The following is an 8783-nucleotide window of genomic DNA, read 5'->3' on the forward strand; positions in this document are numbered from 1 at the left end:
GGGAACCTTAAATGTCACAAAGGCTAACTCGCATGTGGCGTAAGTTTGGAATTGATACTACCTCTAGAAACCGTTCAGGTTATTTTTTTTTCGACTTAGCATGAAGAGGGTATGCGTGTCGTTTTTGAAATAGGACCGTTGTTGGTTGATAATGTCTTTATGGTTCTTTGAAAAATGGGAATCTGCTTGTTGTGTGGAGAAAGCGTAATTTCGTAGAGGTTTAAGTCATTATAGTGATCTTTTGGACTATGTAAGGTTCAATTCCCTATTTTATAATAGCTCTCGTATTAGCACTTGAATAATCCCTACATTGTATAAGTGGACACCTTCGTTGTTGTCACTGACTTAGCGATGGAGACAGGCTGCCGACGGGCAGTGATAGCTGATCAGCGGTTTAGGTTAAACACACGAAGCTCACAAAAGCAATAGCATAAAGTAAGTGACACGAGAGTTTTAACGGGGTTAGTTCTAATTTGGTATTACCTATGTCCATGGACTTCAACTAAAGAACTATTATGAGGTGATAAGTAGTTACAAGTACACTTGCCTATATTAATTTACAATACAAGAATTAGGGTCATCAATTCCTAATCAAGTAATTCGGTAATTTGGAAACTTGCTCTGAATAGACCAAAGCAAGAGCCGGTTGCCTCCTTGCCCAAGCCGGTTCCTATTAGCTGGCTGCTCTAAAAGCCTCCACCGGTTAAAAGTGTGTTGTTTTTGGGCAACACATCCGGAACAAAGGTTTCACAACCCAAGAGGCTCTTAATACAGGTATTCAAAGTGATTACGAGGTTAATGGTGTTTACTGTTTAGTAATAAGTAACGGTTCAACTAATTCTTTAGTAATTGAGCTTCTAAAAGTCACTCGCAATGTCTTATGTTGGAGCTCATAAAGCTCAAATATTATTCTTAAGCTATATGTTCTCTGTTATTTATTGGGTCCTAGTGAAACTTTTATTTCGCTCAATATAAAGAGTTGTAAACCAAAACTTTATCAAATTTCAAGTAATGGTCAAATTCTTTAACCGAGACTATATGCAATTAAAAAAACTAATCAATAGAAGCTCACTGCATTATGGCACTATGTAAAAGATGATGGACGAAACTGGAGATCAGGACCAAAGATGTGAAACTGATGGGAGTTAGTTGTATGATATAAAAAAGATTTAAAATAAGTTTTAGTTGGACCTAATAAAAAGATGTTTTAGTTTTGATTGGTTTTGCATACAAAGTTAGATGCCATTCACTTTTCCCTTCTATATTTTATTAAATGAGTTTGCCAACAATCAACATCACCATGAGTAACACATTAAGCTCTAAACACAATATTTGACTTTGTGGTGCATGTGTTAAAACTCTTTATATGACTGATTGTTCTGAAATGTTATTAGTCTACTTAAAACTGTAATTTCATAAGTCAAGTTGGTGTTTATATCTCACACATGTAACTGAAATTACTTTTGGCACACTATTTGACATAATAGTGAAGTATATTAGTCTTTTATAGCTATAGCTTTCAGGTGAAGAGAAGCTGCATAATCAGAAGAGTGATACCTTGAAAGCAAATTTCAAGAAGTATGAGCTGATTGGATAACGCACAAACCGATGGATTTGTTAAGCATTTGGCATACCGTTGTGGGACAAAACTTAACGAGCATTGATTTGAGAAATATATTTTAGATTCTTTGGTTATATACTTATATGCGCTCTTAGCTTAATTGTAGTTATCACTATTGTAGAAACATCTTATATGATAATACACAGAATGGCATAAACAAGCGGTGAATACATGTTTAAATTGATTTGGGATAGTAACTATCGGAGCGGCAAGGTTATGTGATAATAAATCTCCAATGGTATATTGAATGAGGATGCTAAATCTGCAAGTGGTAAAGTAATTTGGATATTAAATCTCCAAGTGGTAAAGTTATTTTAAGAAAGATAATTCCCCAAGTTGTGATAAGTGGAAACCCAACTTAAAAGAGATGGAATCTATGGCTCTATATGTGAATAATGCGCAACATGGGGTAGTTTAATTGTATCCAGTTGCTCACGAATATGTTCTCAAACTGGGTGACCAAGAGATGGTGGGCTGTAGTGGGCTTTGTATTCTGTAAACACAGTCTTGAGACATAATATTTTGTATTTGTAGAAAGTTTGTAGAAAGTGAACACGTTGTTCTTGAGTTTTTTAACCAAGGAAAGAAAATGAAAGGAGAGGGAAGTGAATGAAATTTTTTTTAATAGGTGTGTTCTGGAGTTGGAAGGAAATTAGAGAAAAGGAAATAATAACTTATTGGGAAAAAACTTATCCTTAGTAATCATCCCATTTTTGGGAGGATAACTTATTGGAAAAAAAACATCAATTTAATCCCTCCTAACTCCTCCTACTCCTTTCTTTTCCATCCTAAAAAAACTCAAGAACACCCATTTTTTAATTATCCTTAGTTTTCCTTTCCTTTCCCTATTTTAAATAAACTCAAGATCAGGACGGAAAAGTGCAATATGTTTTAACTTTTCTATCTTGGAAACATAATTTTGTGTATTATACTCATTCGAATCGTGTTAGTAAAAGGTGTTTCAGTCCAAGATTATTATGGATTATATGTTTGGTACGTGTATACAGAGTCTAAAATTTAATGTCAAAACATCTCATCAAACCTAAAAGAACAAGTTAGTCACGGAAACGTAGTTATGATAGAATGAATGTTTATGATTTTCCGATATTTATATCCCTAAACAATTAAAAAAGCTAGTTTTGAAGTATTCAGTATCCGCCATGTTTGGTTAAAAATAGTGAATGACTTATTCATGTGACAAATCAATTGTTAGCAAAATTCATGTATGTTTCCAAAAATAGAAAAATTGGAAGCAAAGACTACTACCTTTTTTTAGAATTAAGAAATGGTCACAAACTTGAAATACAACCTAGACTGACTAATTGATTCAATCCTTTTCATATAAGAGCTCATTTCCATTAATAGAAAGATGAACAACTACATATGCCTAATTACAATGAACCGAGTTTCACTATGAATATCTGTACCATTCATCGTAAGTTTGTAACTAATACTCATGTAAAGTGGTGATTCTTAATACCCCGAATATATAGGTTAGAGTTTGAGTGTGTGATTTTCTCTCCATAATACAAACTAATTCAATTTTTTATTAGTTTTCTTTTTGATTTGCTTCTCCCCTTCAATTTCCCAGTATGTTTTGAGGACATTTTAAGATCAAACAGCCACTCAATTTTGTAATAACCAAAATATTTAAATTAAGAGTATAATAAAAAAAATTAAAATAGATAGTAAATATTAATAATAATAATTATTATTAAATATATATGGAATTAAAACAGTAAGAAAAAAAATCCAACAATAAAAAATATCAAGGAGCTAGAATGGTATATTTGTGAGAGACAATGATGCAAAATTGATTAGAAAGAAATGACATGAAAGTTGGATCTCTCCAAGATTTTGAAATTTGAACATGTCATAAGATTCCAATATGTAATCGTTTTATAGTAAATTATATAAAACTTCGATTATTTATATATTTATTTAATGTGTTTTTGAGTTAAAAATTCCAATATTGGCATTCAATGAATAGGAATGTATACTGTTGTTTTGGGACCTCGAAGGTTGGTTATAAGCTTTTAATAGGAATCTATTGTATGGTACAACGTTTTACTATAAATAGTAGATGACTTGATTGACATGTGGCCCCTCTCCTTTCATGAAATAACTCTTCACAAAAAATTATGAAAATAGTTTAATCAAATTCAATAGAATAAATAGTAGAAACGTTGTATTGTACTAGTTACTTTTTGATGCTATTAGGGATGTTTACGATTTGGTTTGAGAGTTTATTAGATATATTTAAGCCGTATCGCTAATTACGATTACAACGAAAGAAAAGAAGAAAAGACAGATTGAACCATATCGTCTTCTATGTTCCTAGTCCAAAGATATATAATAAAGTACAAGGTCATTCCCATTTAGGTATCACACTATAAAAAATGTAACAACTATAATAAAATGTTTTTAGCTTTGTTTTCTGAAATAGGTTAACCAAGTTATTAAATGACCATAATAGAATTTACAAACATAGAGATAACATCCTTGATTGCAAAACAGTTCGTGCAGTCTTCGATTAGAATTCGGGACTAGATATTCAATCCAACGTGTAACTGGACTCGGCAGGACAAAAAAAAGACTTAAAACAATTGATCCGGTTCAGTACACTAGGATGCCTATATCTGGTTGTCAGTTTCTAGTGTCGGCAAGCTAGATTAGCTAGAATACTGAATTTCAATCCCCCCCCCCCCTTTTAAATATCATACATTGATTCATCTACTGAGGTTTGCTCTATTTCATATTTTCCTTTAGATTATATACACGGACGCACGATCTTATCCGGTTTTTAAACTGTTCGGATCAGTAAAACTGCTGCATGAAGAGGATCAGCCCGTTTATAAATTTATTGCTTGGATAGAGTATGGGGCTTAGCTGAAGGGATGCCAAAAAAATTTTTGAACAACTAAAATTTTGAACTTTAGAATTTGAACTCATGATCTATTTCACACCATAACCACACTAAAAAATTGAAGGGATGGAATAGAAGAAAAGAAAGAATATCAATAAAACATAAAATTGGATCGATGCTGGACAATTTTCCCTTTAAATCTAAACGGGTGAATTAATTCAACCATTAATGATGGGTAAGATATATATTTTGTTTACCCTTTTTTTTTTTGGAATGACGACTTTCTATTTTGTGTTTAGGCCATTGTATTCTTTAATTTGGAGAGCCTCGTTGCACCACTCTAGCCAGACTATATTGTCTTAATCGGGCCTACGATGGCTTCAGATTTTGGCTTGGGCGTTCCCCAGGAACCATACCGACGGCTGCCACTTGGCAATCATTGTGCCGCCACAAGAGCAAGATTATCTCTCGTAACACTCGATGAGACGAAAACCTGGGTGGGCTCGGAATTCGAACTAACAGCATTGCAAGGCCTGACTCAATCCTTTGTTGCCAATATCCACCCAAAGTGACACAAGTGAAAATCGAACTTGAGTTTCCAGTAAATAACCTAAGTCTTTCTACCACTAGGCCATAACCTAATTATATGAAGTTTTCTTATGTAGGGTGTATTTGAGTCAGTTTTAACCAATGTTTTAAAAACTGGTATTTTACTCGTACCGGATTTGTTTCAAAAATGATATAAGTGGTTGAACCAGAATGTGCAGGAGGTTCAACTAGGTTGAATAGTTTACCAATTCCATAAAAATACAATTCCAACTCAAAAAATAACCCTAAAGTAAATTAATAAACATCACACATGAACCAAACATCACACCTAAACAATGATCGCGTCAAATACGAAGTTTGTACTTTGTATATGAAATTAATCAATTACAAAAGATGTAAATAAACAAACCTTGGATTCGCAGGATACAATAATTGGTTAATTAATGAATTGTTGTATACTGTGTTTATTCGCCTAAAAATGTCGGGCTTTAAATACCTGGTGCGTTACCGAAATTCGATATTACCGGTTCTACCTGAAGGTATGTAGCGGTTTTTCAAACATTACTTTTAACCTCCAATCGAATCATAATCGATGTTTCCAGTTAACTGAAACATTCAACCGATCGTTTCATTTATAATCGGTTTTGATTAATAAGTTAATACGATGCATTAGATTCAGTTAACCATGTATTAGGGCCTACATTTTTTAATTTGGGCATGACGAAACTGGCTCACATCTTGTGAACTGTAATTCATGACTCATGAGGCATAAACAACAAAACAAACCAAATTTACTTGGTAAATCATGCTCATAGCAAGTTATTATTGGGTTTGGGCAGGGTAGGGTGAAGCAAATCTTTCATCTTACGAAAGATAGAGCTGCTCTCATTGAGATCCTCATCTCAAAAAATATTTTTCTGACATATAGAGCATAGCATTCAGAAAACTAGTTAACATTAAGCCTGCCAAAAAGAAGCAATACAAAGAGTACTAAAAAATAGTAGTAAACTACAAATAACGTTTGGAAAACTAATAGTAGTAACACATAAATGATAAAAGAGACGAATAAGGCTGCACAAATGCCATTAAAAGTACCTAAACACCGCATAACAAAAGTATGTGCCAAGACAACTCTAAGGCAAAAACAATTAAGACTAAGGCCATGTGTAGTGGGCGCCGATTTGGGCGAATTTTGGGCTCGAACACCCCCCCCCCTCCGGTGATAAGTGGGCGAAAAGGGGCGGGTGCGGGGTGTTATTGTCGCCGAGATGTGAAGAAAATAATATTATTATATTAATATGACCGTTGCAACGGTCAAATATTAAAAAAAATAATTAATTAAAACAATATATATATATATATATATATATATATATATATATATAAACATACACCATTCTTCTCCATTTTATACATAATTCATACCCAAATTCTTACAAAAAATTAGCAAAATGAATCCTAGAAACAATCCGAACCAACCGAATTCCGTGGAACTCACCGCTACCATGAGAGAAATCATCAAAAACACGAAAAGTGTGTCGAGGAATTCAACAATGCCATGAGAGAAACCAACAAACAACACGAAAAGATTGCCGCTATGTTGAAATTGCGGGAAATGAGTAAAGAATACGAATCCCTCAAAGCGGCCGGGTTACACGAAGAGGCCGCGTTATTGCAACGACAACGAAATGAAAAAATGCGCGAATATTATGGATGTTAGTATTTTTTTTAGTTATGTATTTTTTAATTTTTAGTTATGTATTTTTTTTAGTTATGTGTTTTTTTGTATTTCTTTTTAATTTTAATGCATTTTTATTTAATTATTTAAATAAATTGGTTTTTATTTGTTTAGTTTAACTATAAAAAGAAAATAATAAAAAAAGATACTGTGAGCCCAATTTGTAGCCACTACACCATTATACCTCAAAAACAAATTCCCACTCCTTGCTGACTGGGCGCCACGTGCACAATTCGCCCCAATTTGTAGTCTCTGCACTACGCATAGCCTAAGGAAACTAAGGGTACTGAAAAAACTAATTCTCCAAGAAAAAGCTTGAACAACTATATACACTCCTCTAAACGTCTATATTCTTTATTTGACGTCTCACTCTATCTCTGATCATGTCACATAGAGACGCAACTAAAGCAAATTATGTGTAGTCCGCTCATCTCACGTTAGTTTGGGCATGCCTTTGCTCATCTTCCACTCTACCATGATAATTTTCATGATTCATACTCACGTCATCATTTGTCTCTTCTTCACATGTGAAACACACCAAACCCAAGAGTTTCCATAGTTGGATTTACTCATTGATCACGTTATAGTTCTTAAACTTTAAATCAGAGCCGGCCCATAGGGGTGGCAAGGTGGTCGACGGCCACAGGCCCGACACCCCATTAGACCCGATTTCCCTTTTAAAAAAATTATATTTATTTTATTGAAAACAATATGTATATTTAATGTTTAAACTTAATTACATAACCAATAGCTTGGTCTAGTGGCAAATGGGTATTACTCTCAACCAAAAGGTTATGTGTTCTAGTCTCATTTGAGACATGTTTAATCTTATTTCTATACAAAATTTATACAAAAATTTTTTACACAACCAAATTATAACCAAGTAAGCCTATTTAATTTTTTTTAATTGTTTAAACTAACAAAATACTCGTTTTTAATTAAGACCCAAAATTTTTTTTGCCTTCGGCCCAAAATTATTATTTTTTTGCCTTTTCGGAGCCGGGCCTGCTTTAAATTTAATTCATTAGCAACGCAAATGTTCAAACGTAGCATGACATCTCGTAGGTCTCCCAAAACTGGATCTAGCATAAACGAACAGATTTGCTCTTGATAAACGATCGAGATGGTTATGTGAAACCAAACGATCGAACAAATAATAAAAAAAGATAAGATGGAGTATAAACAATATCGTAATCGGTACAAAATATTAGTATATTCAAAGCACACTGATCTCACCCAAGGTGAGCTCCAGTGGGTGCGTGATTTACACTACAAAACACACACATAAAAATGAACAATAATGCTCTATTTATAGCTAAACACATTCCTTCTGGAAGCCTTCTCCCGTTGAAGATGTAAACGTGCATCGAAGCTCTCTTCTAGGATATGGATTTCTAGCCAACTTTAAATGATAGATTGACCACATATATACTCATAGTTTCCACCGCTTGATATCGTAAGTCACACTTAGACCTTACAATCGCCCCCTTGACTTATGATATCAAAACTTTGTTTAACCATGCCACACATCTTCATGAATCACCCGATAAACCAAAATCTCCGCATTTCTATTCACCCCCTCAACGTAAGACCCTCATTTTTTTAATCTTGGAAGTAGTTCTTGCTTCTTTATACATTCTCTCGGATCTTTAGCGGCATAGGCTTGAGATGAGCTTGAATATCCACAAATAAAACTTGAATTACCGGCGTTATCAATCAAATGATAAAACCTATTAATTTCATGAATCAAATTGTTCAAATTATCACCTTAAAAATAAGTATCCACGATACTCATAAAGCACGGATCCAATTCTCGGAAGTCTTGAAAATAATATAGTAATTATACGCTTTGAACTCGATCAATTAATGGTGAAAACTTGATCAATTTTGACTTTTTTTTTTCAATCTGATCACCAATCTTAACAAATACCAGAAAAATACCCCATGTCCGAACACACATCAGGCTCGTATCCAAATCTGTCCCAAAACTGATTTAGACATGCAGTTTC

Source organism: Bidens hawaiensis, unplaced genomic scaffold (assembly GCF_021521415.1).
Source record: "Bidens hawaiensis isolate Kalapana, Puna unplaced genomic scaffold, B.hawaiensis_p1.1 tig00017795_1, whole genome shotgun sequence".
Lineage (NCBI taxonomy): Eukaryota > Viridiplantae > Streptophyta > Magnoliopsida > Asterales > Asteraceae > Bidens > Bidens hawaiensis.